At 43.7% G+C, this 14,386-nt stretch overlaps 1 long non-coding RNA gene across 46 annotated transcripts in view; it reads left to right on the forward strand.

The window, feature by feature from the left end:
* Nucleotides 1-14,386, forward strand: part of LOC309612132 — an 86,683-nt gene that overhangs the window by 35,970 nt on the left and 36,327 nt on the right. For 21 of the 46 annotated variants that reach the window (XR_014234978.1, XR_014234984.1, XR_014234985.1 and 18 more), the window contains 7 exons: nucleotides 1,403-1,503; nucleotides 3,304-3,486; nucleotides 5,464-5,643; nucleotides 8,474-8,584; nucleotides 9,622-9,761; nucleotides 10,249-10,420; nucleotides 10,912-11,226. This is a non-coding gene — a long non-coding RNA (uncharacterized lncRNA). Of the gene's footprint in view, nucleotides 1-1,049; nucleotides 1,504-3,303; nucleotides 3,487-5,463; nucleotides 5,644-8,473; nucleotides 8,585-8,623; nucleotides 8,746-9,621; nucleotides 9,762-10,248; nucleotides 10,421-10,911; nucleotides 11,227-14,386 lie in introns of those variants that run through there. The other 25 variants (XR_014234952.1, XR_014234953.1, XR_014234974.1 and 22 more) reach the window with 10 other exon arrangements.

Consider the following 14,386-nt stretch of genomic DNA (forward strand, 5'->3'; position numbering starts at 1 on the left):
GTTAATGATCTTTAAAAAAATCCACTTATTCACAATCCTGTCCCTGAGGGAATAGCAGTGTGCTATCAGAAAAATTTCTAAAGTCTGAAATGTCATTAGCTAGTGATTTCTTTGAAGTAAAAAGCCCTGAAAAAATAAATTATATAAGGTATACAAGTGCGCAGGACAATCACTTTGATGAATAATATCTGTGTTTTTCATGCCGCAAAATACAACAATTGAGATCCAAGCTGCTAAATTACAGAGCTGTCTTTTGAATTACGTCCATGTAGGCATATCTGCTCTGTTTATTTCACACGTATACTGAGTTCTTCCATATATTTATAGATTGTTGATGTAAAAACAGTAGTGTTAGGAACAATTTTGATTATATTCCTTGTGTTTACCTTTTGGAAATACAAGGTGTTGCCTAAATATAGGCCTACAGGTGTTCCATCCAGGATGAAAACAATGGCCTGTTTCAGTGCAGCAGCCTGGATCCCAGAGCCAGGTGCCGGGAACGGAGGTGCAAACGCCAGGCAGCGTCTGGATGGTTCACTATTAGATAACAGAGCTGTGAAATACTACACCAAAGGGAAAATTTCCTTCCTGACCCCAGCTGGCTCTCGGTTTTTGCCTGGAAGCAGGGGAGTCTTTGTAATATAATATTAGTCAGTGTAACTGCTGATGCTGTTTCGGCTGCTACAAATAGCTAATCTTTTTTTTTTTTTTTTTTGAGGGAGGAGTTGGATTTTACTAAACCATTGGCTAGAGGTTAATTATACATTTCATAAGGAAGTATTTCCTTGCAACCAGCCTAAATTTGTTACCTTTTAATCCTGCTTTACATAAGAAGGCTGGAAATATAGGAGTCTCCCCAAGGTCCTCCATTATTGCCATTATTTTATACATTGGGTCTTTAATCGTTTTTTCCTCATACATTCTTTACCTCTTCGCTAAACTGCAGAGGGTCCCAGTTTTATTCATTTTTCCTCAAGAAAAGACATTCTCTTCTTCCCAGCCCAGCTGACCTCTAATCACATATGTGGTTCTTCCCATTTTCTGCCCAGTAGCTGACATCAAGAGAGCAAACTGAACCCAGGTAAGAGCAAACCACTGATTGATTTTAATAAAGATATTCTATACTATTTTCTGTGTTAGTCCCTCCCTTTGCTTCACCTAAGAAATAAACATTTGAAACTTTTTTGAAGCTTTATTAGGGTTCCACATGTGGAAGCTTGCAGAGAGCGGAAGCACGTGATCAATGTGTTATCCTGGAGGGAACACACCCCTGTAACCACCCTCGGAATAAGAAAGACAACACAGCTATCCCTGATTGCTCCTGTGATGGGACCCCTCCTTCCTCCTCAAAGATAACCACCATCCTTATTTCTGACCTCATAGATTTTTTTTTCTTCTTTAGCAGGGGACATCATATAAATGGAATCACATGGTAGCTGTTCTTTTGTGTCTGGCTTCACTCTTTCAACACTATGTTTGTGAGCTGTATCTATGTTGTTGGGTGTAAGTATAGTATTTTTTCCCTGTTGTATTTCCTTCCATTGTATCAGTTCCATAGCACGGTTTACCCGTTCTACTCCTGATGAACGTTTGAGTTGTTTCAGTTTTAGGCTATTTCAGAGAGGGTGGCTGTAAGCTATCTTGTGCACGCCTTTGGTGCGTGTGTGGGTGTGTGCATTTCTGTTGGGTGTGTAGACCAAAGGGGGACTTACCACGTTGTAGGGCACAGCTGTGATTGGCTTTAATAATGTCAGTTTTCCAAAGAGGTTGTGTCAGTTTCCACTCCCACCAGCAGTGGGAGAGACTTATGCTGCTCTACCTCCTCGTTAACGTCTGGTTCTCTTGGTCTTCTTGATTTTGGTCGTTCTGGTGGTATGTAATTGAATCTCATTGTGGTTTTAATTTGATTTCCTGGATTATTAATGAGTTGAGCATCTTTTCATGTACATTGGCTATTTGGGTATTTTGTGAACAGGTTTTCAAGTGTCCTGCTAGTTTTCTTATTGTATTGTTCATCTCTTTTACTGATTTGCAGGAGATATATATTCTGGATATGATCCTTTTTTGGTTATATATATTGCAAATATCATATACCACCATGAGCTTGACTTGTCACTTACTTTATGGTGTCTTTGGACGAGAGGAAGATTTTAATTTTAGTGTAGTCTAATTTACCAATACTTCCCTTTATAGTTAGTGCTTCCTATGTCCTACTTAAGAGAGCTTTGCTTACCCCGATGCCATGAAAGTATTCTTTTATATTATCTTCTGGAAGCTTTATTGTTTCACCTTTCACATTTACATCTGTAATCCACATGGTGTTGACTTTCGTGTATGGTGTAAGGCTGGGATCAAGTTTGTTTTTCCTCCATCATATCTACTTACCTTACACCATTAATAAAAAAGACTTCCTTTCCCCAGTGCTCTGAAGTGACACTTTTGTCATAAATTAAGTACTCATTTATAGACTGATCATATGACTTTTTCCCCTTTATTCTGTTAATGTGGTGAATTATTCAATAGGTTTGTTAATGTCAAACCAACCTTGCATTTCTGGACTAAACTGAATTTGTTTATGATATATTATTTATTTCATGTATTATTGCATGTTTTGATAATTTTTACGATATGTATGGATGAAATTTACCTGTAATTTTCCTTTAGTGTAATGTCCTTGCCAGGTGTGTTATCAAGGTTTAGCTGGCCCGTAAAAGGAGTTGAGAAGTGTCTTCTTTACAGACTTAAAAAAAATTAAAACATAAATGAATCTGATCTAATATAGTGATTAAAAATATACATAGTTTGTCCTAAGTATATTAGTCAGGGTTCTCCAGAGAAACAGAACCAATAGAATATACATAGACGTATATATGATCTACTATAGGAATTGGCTAGCACAATTATAGAGACCAGGAAGTCGCTTGATCTGCTGTCTGCAAACTGGGGACCAGGAAGGCTGGTGGTGTAACCCAGTCCAAGTCTGAAGGCCTGAGAATTGTGGGGTTGGGGGCTGAAGGATGAGCAATGGTGTAAGTCCTGGTTGGATTCTTTTCTAATTGAAGCAGAGTTGATTTATGATATTATATTAGTTTCAGGTGTGTAGTATAGTGATTCAGTACTTTTACAGATTATATTCCATTAAAAGTTATTACAAGATAATGGAATACACCTGTGCTATACACCTGGTTGGATTCTGAAGGCCTGAGAACTGGGAGCTCCTATGTCCAAGGGCAGGAGAAGATGGGCCTCCCAGCTCAAGCAGAGAGAAAATTCACCCTTCCTCTGCCTTTCTGTTCTATCCAGGCCTTCAGTGGGTTGGATGGTGCCCACCGCAGTGGTGAGGGTGATCTTCTTCACTCCATCCACCCATCCAAATGCTGATCTCCTCCAGAAATGCCCTCACAGACATGCCCAGAAATAATGTTTCACCAGCTACCTGGGCATTCCTTAGCCCAGTCGAGCTGACATGTAAAATCAACCGTCACAGTAAGTATTTATTCATCACAATTATCTTTCATTCCAAGCTTCTGTATATTTTACATTAGACTTTTGGCAGGAAACTGGTTTTGTGTGAGTTTTGCCTGGGAAAGTAAATAGAAGTTAGATGATCTAGGAGTTTTCATGTGGCTCTCGGCAGTAAGCTCATGTGCCCAAGACTGAACTGTGTCACTGTGTCTCAATCCCAAGACCCATGATCAAGGTCCATCCTGGGTTTAAAGGAGAACCTATAAGATGAGAACTTTCTGGACGTATGATAAGCATTCAGATAAAACACCTGATCCCAATGAGAATCTTCAAAGCCGATTTCATCTCCTCCTTTTGACCCTTCAGTCACTGCTCCACTGAGTTTTTTTTTTTTAAATCTCCTTCAATACTGTATATCTCATAGCTCACCCATCTTTCCATGCCTTCTTGCTGTGGTCCTCCGGACTGTGGCGCTTCTAGAACACCTAATCTTCATTTCATCCTCTTCTCAGCCATCCAAGTGCTCGCTCCAAAATGGACAGCTGGCCACCTTAGCCCTTGTTGACAACTCCTCGATGGCTTTACAAGGTGAAGTGCAGGCTCATGAACACATACACGGTGCCCCCACTGGATGGGCTCCTCCTTCCTCCTCGGCCCGCATCCCCCTCCAGCATCTCCAGCTGCCTGCGGTTACTGGTGTGCGCCGTGGGGTTTTGTGTGTGCTGCTCTTTCAAATCCCAGGCATAGGCTGTCCAGGGCTTCCTCCTGGATAATGCATTCTTTGATAATCAGCTCAGGCCAGAACCCTTGACTCCTCGCAGCTGGGGCTGTGTGGTCAGCTTCTAATTTCCGTGGTTAGATGGTGAACTCTTTGCAGGCAGGGTCCAGGTCTCAGCCTGGTAGCCAACAGGTGCTCAGTAAACATATGTAGCTTCAAACAGAAGGGGCAACACTGACTAGTTGACTAGCTTGCATTTCATTTCATCTCTTTTTGGAAGCCTGAGATGGACTCAGATGGCCCAAATACCATGAGGTAGGGAGGTAGGAAGGCCAAGGCTATGGAAAGTCCGCAGATACCATCTCCTCCTGTACGACTGAATTCAGTTCAAATGGTTAAAACTCTCTTACGTGGCATTCGGTTTTTGTAGAATGGATTAACAGCAAGGATTTTCTATAAAGATAGATTTTTCCGGAGTAACAAATATGAACCATTTACTCTAAGAATTTAAATGAAAAAAAAAAAAAATCCTACTTAAAAGGCAACTGACTGAGATCCTTCCCCTTTTCTCTTATTAATAGAAGAGTTTACACAGAAACTCTATAAGAAATTGTGTAAGAGATTCACAAGGATCATTAAAGTCCCTACTAGACATTTACTTTCACTTTGTGAAATTGGCTATACTCTCCAAATGGTATCACATAAAAATGGACTTTCTGGGGCTCTTCTATATGAATGGGTTTTAGCTGCACAGTGGTGCCATTCATTTTATTTGGCCCATTTATTGCAAGTACATTCTAAATTTGGCCTTAATTATTTTTCCTTTCACAAAAATATTTTGTGGGATCTTTTTGAACCCTGACTACTTCCTTCTTGTCCCTTAAAACAGAATCCAGGAGTGTTATTTTTGTTCTCTTCTAATTAAAATAATTGCTTGGTTCCTTTTAACTAGATTCATGCAGTTATTAGCCTAATACATGGATGGGTGCCATGGGGTGCTTGAGAGACAGAATGAAAAGTGATCGTGTAGCTTCACATGAAAAAGGTTCTGTGGTGACAAGGAGCATTTTTCCCTTTCAGCCGGCGTTTTATAAGGGCCTTTAGTAAACCTGGCCCCCCATCCCCTTACTAAAAGACGATTAAGCGAAAGAATAGTTCTATTTTCTTTATTAGGTATACAGCCAACCGGGTACAATTTGAAGAGGGGCACTTGATATTGCTGGGTACGGCACAAAGACCTGGGGTCTGGTTTTAATTTCTGCCCCTGCTTTGTCTTCCAGAATAACTGCATTTGAAGGGTAAAAGCCCCATGTCTCCTCCGCCAGTGGGTGTTTATCAGAGGACAGTGGAAAAGAGGGACAAAAATGCCTGGATATAACATTAAGAGTTGGCAGGACCCGACCTCTAAAAGGAAGTGTTAAAACAATGTTTTTGACATCAAGGCTTTTCTCAAAGTTGATGTAAGTCCTGGGGTTTGTCAAAGGCCCGTGGGCTACATCTGACCTGTTGCCTCTCTTTGTAAGTTAAGATTTACGGGCCATAGCCATACCCATTTGTGTATGTGCTGTCTACGGCTGCTTTTGGACCGAGATGTGGAGCAGTGGTGACAAAGACTCTATGGTCTACAAAACCTAAAAGGTTTACTATATGGTTCTTTGCAGAAAAAGTTTGCTGACTCTTGATGTAGTGTATCCAATTCACTGAGTATCTGCTAGATAGCTACTCCGTGCTGAAAAATGTGTTTATAGGAATTTTAATTGTGGTCCTCTTTTGATGAGATGCTGAGGGCCTTTGGTGATGTGCTTTTGTCATGGGTGATCAGTATAGGTGTATAGGTAGCAGGAAGTGAGAAGGATTTGGCCCAAGAAGTCACGGTTTGAGAAAAGGTTCTGCCATGATTGTCTTGGTGGCAGGTCATGGATCATGGCTGGGCTCTTCCTTTGTCTGCTACCTGGAGGAGAAGGTGTTGATGGCTTGGAGTGCACCTTTATTAGTGACTTAAAGACCTACGGTCACCTTTAATAAAAGAAACATCTATGGTCAATAGGTGGACTTCTGCTGCCAGGCCCAAAGATGGGCCCCCTCTGCACCAGTTGGTTGCGAGGGTCAAGTAGAGAGAGTCCAAGTGTTTTCTAAGCCATGAGGTGCTGTATTTGTGGCATAGATATTATCCATAAAACATTGGATAAGTGGTATTTCTCTTTGGCATGTGAGCAAATGAGACTTAGCCTATCAAAGATTTAATAAGCCAGTAGAAGCACTGGAATCTGTGTCTCCTGGTTCTAATCAGTGTGCTTTTCAGGACACCATATGCTTCTGTACGTCACGTTTCTTTCCACGGTTTCAGAAATACTCAGTTCTTTAGTTCCTTCTCCTCCCTCCCTCCCTCCCTCCCTTCCCTCCTTCCTTCACTATTCAACAATATTTATGAGTCTGCTATGAACTGGAGAAAGAGCTGAATTTTTCAGGGAGAGTGATGACTACTTAAAGAAGAGTTGGAAGACCCTTAGAATAATTTTGTTCTTGGACCCCTGTGGCTGGAGTCCAGAAGTATAGAGATTTCCTCATGGTTTCTCCTGAGCTGCCCAAGGAGCTGGCCCTTGTTTTTGATACGAAGAAAGAGGGTAGATGGGATGGGAAAGGGAGAGTAATCCTGTCACTCAACAAAATGTTGCCGGAGACATTGTTTTGGATAGTGTGTGTGTGTGTGTGTGTGTGTGTGTGTGTGTGTGTGAATGTGTGTATGTGTATATGTGTGTATGTGTATGTATGCGTGTGTGAACGTGTGTATGTATGTGTGTGTATTTGTGTGTATGTGTGTATGTGTGTATGTGTGTGTCTGTGTCTGTGTATTGTGTATGTGTGTATTTGTGTGCAGGTGTGTGTATGTGAGTATATATGAGTGTATGTGTGTGTTTATGTGTGTGTATATATGTGTATATGTGTGTATATGTGTGTGTGTGAATGTATGTGTATGTGTGTGTATATATATGTGTGTGTGTTTGTATATGTGTGTGTGTTTATGTGTGTATGTGTGTTTATGTGTGTGTATATGTGTGTGTGTGTGTGTGTGTGTGTGTGTGTGTGTAACAAGATAGGAAAGCGAAAGAGAGATGGTGAAATGATGATAGCAGATTATACCAGCAACCAAAAGATGGAGATAGTCTAGGTTTAGAAGATTTGAAAGTTAGAATTTTTTACCTAAAGTCCAAGAGAATCCCTATCAGAGACATTTTCAAATATGAATTGTCCAATTAGGCGACATATATGAAACATGCCAGTATGTTGACCATACTGTCCAATACAGTCTTAATCACATTATATTCCTTCAGTGATGTGTCTTGTAATTTTTGAAATGATGATTATCAAATGTGCCTGGAGGAAGCAGCTTTAACCAAAATATTGAATTTTTTGTGTCCTGGTAGGTGAAGTGAAGTTCTTGAAAGTTCTGTTTTTGATACTTGTCCTTTTAACAGGGACGTTTGCCAGTATTCCCCTTATAGTCAAAGAGTCAATGTCGTTGGCTACTTAACACTCTTCAGGTAACCTTGAACCTAAGAGTCATATGATTCCTGAAACAAAGGTACCAATGAAGTTGCCTCATCAAAACAAAACAAAATAAAACCTTCCAGAATCTTCCATTGTACGGTTGTCACCGCAAAGACCTCTGGGAAGTACAGTAGAAAATTATGCCTTTTCCTCCTTTTTCTCCCACATCAGTGAGTCACAACCCTGCTGACTGAATTTGGAGATGGGTGTATATGACCCTGCAATTCATCCTTGAAGCTGTGCTGCTTCTCTGATATTCCCTGGACCCAGGGCGCTCTTGTTTTCAGAAATGCAATTTGTTTCAGCACAAAAAGCATATGCATTGCAGGACTTAACACTGATACAGGTAACACTTTTCCTCTCTAAGAAATTTGTAAGCATTAACCAATTTATTTAACTTTCCTGCCGTGAAGTGAATTTTCTTCCGTTTGCTGTGGGAAAACCCTTCTTTTTCTAATTCTAATCTTTTAGCAGGTATTCTACTGAGAAATTGTCCCCACGCTGGAAATGTTTTGTAGAGGGGGAAATAAATCTCTCAACACAGTGTAAAATTCTACTGAAATAGATGACCTCCATCTCCTCAGTGTCTAAGCCTCTTTTTAAGCGATTTAGCAATGCTCTGGAAAAAAGTAAAATCTCATTGAAAACTGTGGGAACTATTATTGTATTACTACTACTGTTACTACCATTACTGTGTGCAAAGTTCTTAATGATTTATGTGTATTATTTTGTGCTCCCCAGAAAGGAGAGCTTGTGGAAAAGCTCATGTGCTGTCTCTTCAGTGGAGAGTTCAATCCAGGAATAAGATGTGATTAAGGATCTTGAGATGGAGGGTTACCTTGGATTATCTGGGTAGGTCCTAAGTCCAGTTGTAACTGTCTTTATGATAAGGAGGCAGAGACAGAGGCAGATTTGACACACAGAGGAGGAGAAGGCAGTGTGACCACGAGGCAGAGGCTGGAGTGATGCGGCCACAAGCCAAGGAACGTGGGCATCACCAGGAGCTGCAGGAGGTGAGAAAGGGACCACCCCCCTCCAGCCTCTGGAGGGGGCACAGCCCCTGCTGACAGCTCCGTGTGGGCCGGCCACACTGATTGCAGACTGCTGGCCTCCAGAACTGTGAGAGAATACATTCCTGTTGTTTAAGCCACCAAATTTGTGGTAATTCGTTACAGCAGCTGCAGGGCGATAGTGCAGGGACCATCCTCCCAAAGCATGAACTATTAGGTCTCAGGAGAAACTGACCCAGTGGATGAAGGGGAGGAAGAAACGGGAGAGAATGTATCTGCCAGTTCCAACCTCTGATTGTTCAATGGCTTTCCTCAGGGGACATTAATACCCCTTTATTTTCCCCCTTACCTCCGGGTCAAGCATGGTTGGAGACTGAGTTTTGCTGGAGGGTCTCAGGTTTCAGGGTCACAGGGGAGCCCCAGGGTGGGAGGGCAGAGGCCAGTAATGGGGAGACAAGAAGAGCCTTCATTGGTTGCAGCCTCTGAAGTCTGTTGCTTGGAAGGTGAACTTTCAGGTAGGGGCAGCCCAGAGCAGGGTGTCCAAGTCACCAAGGCATAGCGGGGGTCTGAAGCTGTGATCTCCTGGTCCTCGTCACAGCCCCGTAAGCCAGGTGTGATGGGCCTCCTCCGACGAAGCCCGTTCCCCAAGCTTGAACACCTTCAGCTTATGGAGCTCACTGTCACTCAGGGCTGTGCATCTCACCTTCAAATGCAGTAACTGAAATCTCCTCCTTCAGTTGAGTCAAAACCTGCCTTCATGTAGATGCCATGATTGGTTTTAGTTTTACTTCCTGATGCACGTAAAGTAGGGCGCACTCTTATACACAAATGTTCTCACCAAATATCTGAAGACAGTTTTTCTCCGTTTTCTTTTACCAGGCAAAGCACTGCCCGTTTCTTCAACTCTGGAGCTGTGGAGGAGTATTTTTTTGGGACTGGAGGCCACACCCATCCCTTCTCTGGGCGTGTCATCTCCCTCTGTCTCATGGGGAAACTCACACCATGCACTGGAGCTTCAGGTACAGTCTGCTCAAGCACACGGCTGTCTTGTCTCCTTGGTTCTCACATCACTGAGTAGCTAGAGATTGTTTCTATTTTAGGTTTTGACAAACACATCATTTTTAGTTGTACTAAATATAGCATTGATGAAAATGCCCTTTTGGTAGCCTTGAGTACAGATGAGTATACGGAAGCATATGTTAGTACCAAAGGAGCCCTAAGAGCCCCAAAGCATTAACCAATATGCTCGGGGTGCTACTGTGTGAGATCTGTAGAGGTGAAATGCCACCCCACATCACGACATGAAAATACCCCCAGTTTTATACAGAACTGAGGCCCGTCGGTGATGCCTAAAGGTCAGCGCCAGTCAGCCATGCCAGCTTGGGGAACATTCTCAGCCAACCTCCTCCCACCAACCTTCCTCCTCTAAACAACCAACCAGCCAAACCCACTTCTGGAGCATCTTCTGGCCTGGAGGTGGGCATGTTCCGTCTTCTCGTCTCTTAGCAGGAAGCACTGATTTGGCTTCTGTTCCTGGTCCAATCCAAGTCCCAGCATCGCGGCGAGAGGAAGAGCCGTTGCCATGGACTAAAAGGCCAGTGTGCGCGGACATCCCCTCCACCACCTCTCACGGACGGAGCGGCCCCGCAAGGCAGACGTCACAGCCTTCAGTTTGCAGGTAACGACATTAAGCTCCGTTCAAGGTAACTTTCCCAAGGTCAGAGAGGAGCACAGCCAAGGTGCAGACTCGGCTCACCCACGCTGTGGCCAAAATGATTTGACGTGTAGAAGAGACGGGGCGCCTGGACCACGGCAGGCGGACCCCCCCCCCCGGAGCTGACCCTTCCGAGCCCCCGCGGGAGCTGGGGGACCCGAAGGTGGCACTAGGGTTGCTCAACCTCTGTAGGTTTCCCCTCGGTGACTGGGTCGTCTCATGTCACATACGTGAGAAAACAAGGCCCAGCTGGCCCAGCTTCCGAGGTTCACAAACATGGGAGTTTCTGTGGCCCGACAACTATTTACTAAGTGCCTTCTGGGCCTCCTGGGCCAAACCGGGGCAGGATGGGAGAAGAGAGGCCCTAGCACAGGTCCCATGTAGCTGGAATAAACCTTCCAAAGTGAAACTCCTAAGTGCATCATTTATAATTACACCCCGTTTCTTCTGCTCAGTTCTAACAGTTAACCCGTTGATAATGGTGAACATCACCTTCTTCCTCATGGGTGTCACACCAGCAGATGCCCTCACAGCCCCGCCAGGAAAGGCTTCTCACGACAGCTGCTTTCACTCTTCTGCTCAGAAGGGATGCGCTTCAGTGAGCTCCCCCCGCCCCCAGGCGTTATGCCAAAATCATATTTCCAGGGGGCAGAGGTGAGTGCCGTCTACCTACCTGATTAAACTGCCCGTTGTTTTAAATCTATTTTCACAGACACTTATGTCCTCCAGGACACAGGCAGTGACACAGCACATTAAAAATTATAACTGTATCAGTGGTTGCCTCTGCTGTGTTTATGTAGTGCGTGCACGCGTGTGTATGTGCGTGCACGTGTGCGGGCACGTGCTAACCCAGTGGTCTCTTGTTATGAAGGATGTGCATTCAATGATTATGAAACAATCGCAGCTTAAAAAAAAGGTTGCATACATACTTGATTGACCAGTTAAAAAATGAGGGAATTCTGTGAAGCACCAAATACGTAAATTACATTAAAAGGAAACAAGGGTGTGCTCTTCACCCAGACTTTTCTGCGTGAATGGTGGACCCTCCACTGTCAGGGGCAGGGCAGCAGCAGGCCTCTCTTCCAGGCCATTTTCCTAATATTTCTGCTTTTCATCAGGGCCTGGGGACCAGGACAGTGGGGATCTCAGCCCTTGCCCACTGCCCACGTTAGAACCTTCATTAATCTGTGAGTTCTTTGCCCCCTCACCTTTACCCAAAGAATAATGCCTCCCCCAGAATTACACAAAAATCAATGGCAAAGTTAATTGAAATCTGGATCTCTTAATGTTTTTCTCTTTCTTAAGTGATTGCTTGGTTTCCAAAGAGTGAGGTTGAACTCAAAGGATGGCTTTAATTGAGGAGGAGTGAATTGGTAAGAGAGAGAAAGCAGAGGTAGATAATTTTCCAAGTGACTGAAAGATAGGGTTTTTTTCTTTTTTCTGAAAAATAATGTATTTTGAACTTAAGGAAAATAATATTGTTTCAGTGTTTTAAAAGATGTATTAATGGAAGTTTAAGTTGGAATTTAATAAAAGCTAAAATTTGCAGTAATTCCCTTCTGAACAAATTTTCCTACTATACTTTTCTCCCCAAGGTATCCACATTTTGCCTTTCCTTATACAATTGGCATATTTATCTATATGAACTGTAAGATCATCTTATACTTGATCTTTGAGTTTTTGGATTTTTTTAAAATTAATTTTTATTGGAGTATAGTTGCTTTACAATGTTGTGTTAGTTTCTACTGTACAGCAAAGTGAATCAGCCATACATATGCAAATATCCCCTCCCTTCTGGATTTCCTTTCCATTCAGGTCACCACAGAGCACTGAGTAGAGTTCCCTGTGCTCTACAGTTGGTTCTCATTAGTTATCTATTTTATATATAGTGTTTCCCTTTAAGATTTCATTTCTTTTCAAGTTTTATGTTGGGGCTTCAGGAATGTTACTGGATGGGAAGAGTGACCAGGGCATTTTCCACGGCCCGGCTCACAGCTCTGCTGGCTCCTTAAAGGGCTGGAGATGATTTGAAGGAGGTTGACGCCTCTTCTCTTTCCTCCCAGGGGACCAGGGAGGGGAAGAGGGAAGCGGGAAAGCGATGGAGGTCACTAACCACTAGAAAGAAGGTGTCCAGCTTCTTTATTTTAAGGATTCTTACTTTCCTGATAATTGTAGTGTTTGTATCATAGGTACTTGGCCTGTAATTTGGCTTCATCCTGCAATACTTCTTATATTTATAGCACTCTATAACACACAGAGTAAACGCTATTTCACTGGATTCTCACATCAATTTGCTGAGGCAAAAGGGACCAATATTTTGATCTCTGCTTTGTAGAAGAAGAAAGGAAGTCTCCAATGGATTGGAATTTGTCCAAGATGACCCAACCAGTGATGGGGGTTGGGAGGTACAGGTCTTCAGACTTTTAGGGGAAGAGAAAGGGGGTGGAGGGCCGAGCACTTACCTTGATGGAGCTCTGGATAACGGGAGGTGGGCAAGGCTCATCTTCGGTCAGTCGGGACCCACACAGCATCCCCGTGGTGCCCTTGCTTGGTGCCAATCCGACCACTGGGAGCTGCAGTTCAGAACGCCGGTTCCCACTCTCGTTGATGTCTGTAGCTTCCAAAATATTCAGACAAAAGACTCCGAAAGGCATCTGGTCAAGCTTTGCAAAGGGAGAAAACTTATCCTCTGATTCCCGAAGGTCTGAAGTCAGGGATTTGATTATGCTTATCACGATCTCAGCTTCCACTGCTCCAAATGTGGTTAGTTTTGTAATTAGTTAATGTCATTACCTGTCATCAAATCCAGACAACGCTGGTCTCCAAAACTTCCCATAGCAGAGAAACCCACAACCTGACATCTTTCCACCGTTTAACACAGAGTTTCTTTAATAATCCTGGCAACTGTCCCCTCCTTCCTAGACCACAGGTCTGAAAGTTAGGAGAAAGATGTATTTCTCGTATTTTTTTAAAGCCCATTTAAAATTCTTCAGTACCTTTTCCCCAAACTTTTCTTCACTCCAAGCAAAGCATAAATATAATCTTTTCAGCAACTCTTCTACTCTTCTCTATTTTCCTTCTTATATATGTCGGTTGTATTTTGCTTTGGGCAGAATGGCCAAAATAAGAACGGGTTTACCGTAGGGAAACACCCCGTTAAGGACTATTTTTATCTTTCATAAAATGCTGCTTGTCTTGTTACCCCCTTGCTGTTAAATCCTGGGTAAGCGGTTTTCTTCTGTGCTCCTATGCAGTCATTCGACAAATATTCTGAGTGCCGACTGTGTGTGGCTACTTGTGGGTACTTGGGACACAGCAGGGAACAGACTGTTTGCATCCTGGTCCTCCGGGAGCTTACGGTCTGGTGGGAAAGGAAGACGATAGGAAAGTCAACAGTCTGTGGGCTGGACATCTTCCGTGTGCCCCTCCAGACCCCGCTCCTTACCTCCCTGTGGTGTGGGGAGCCCTGGGGAGGGAGGTCGGCAAAGGTGCATCATCAGTGGCCTCTTTGCCCTCAGGGTCTGTCTGGGTCAGGACCCTAAACGGGGGAGAAGGACGGTGGACTCAGGGTGCTGATGGCCCCGTCCCCTCTGCCGGCCCAAGGATGACACAATTGCTTTTCTGTTGGTTAGGAGTCAGTCCTTCCCACGGCTGCTTCAAGCCCGGGATGAGAACTTCTCTTCCTGGGTTTGGCTTTCCTAATCTTAAGAACCCTTCCATAAACAGACCACCCGTTACCTTCTTCCCAGTCACCCACTTGAAGGCACCTCCTGTCGCCACCGGACCCTGACTGCCACCGTGGTCAGAAGGCAGTGCCGCGGGACCTGCCGTCTTTTCCACGCTTAGTGCATCAGCGATGGTGCCTTGTCACCTGCACACTTTTGGACTAAACGTCCTGGGGCTTCAGGCTGCATCGCTCCCTATGACTCA

The sequence above is a fragment of the Balaenoptera borealis genome (genome assembly GCF_965194805.1).
Source record: "Balaenoptera borealis genome assembly, chromosome: 15".
Taxonomy (NCBI): Eukaryota; Metazoa; Chordata; class Mammalia; order Artiodactyla; family Balaenopteridae; genus Balaenoptera; species Balaenoptera borealis.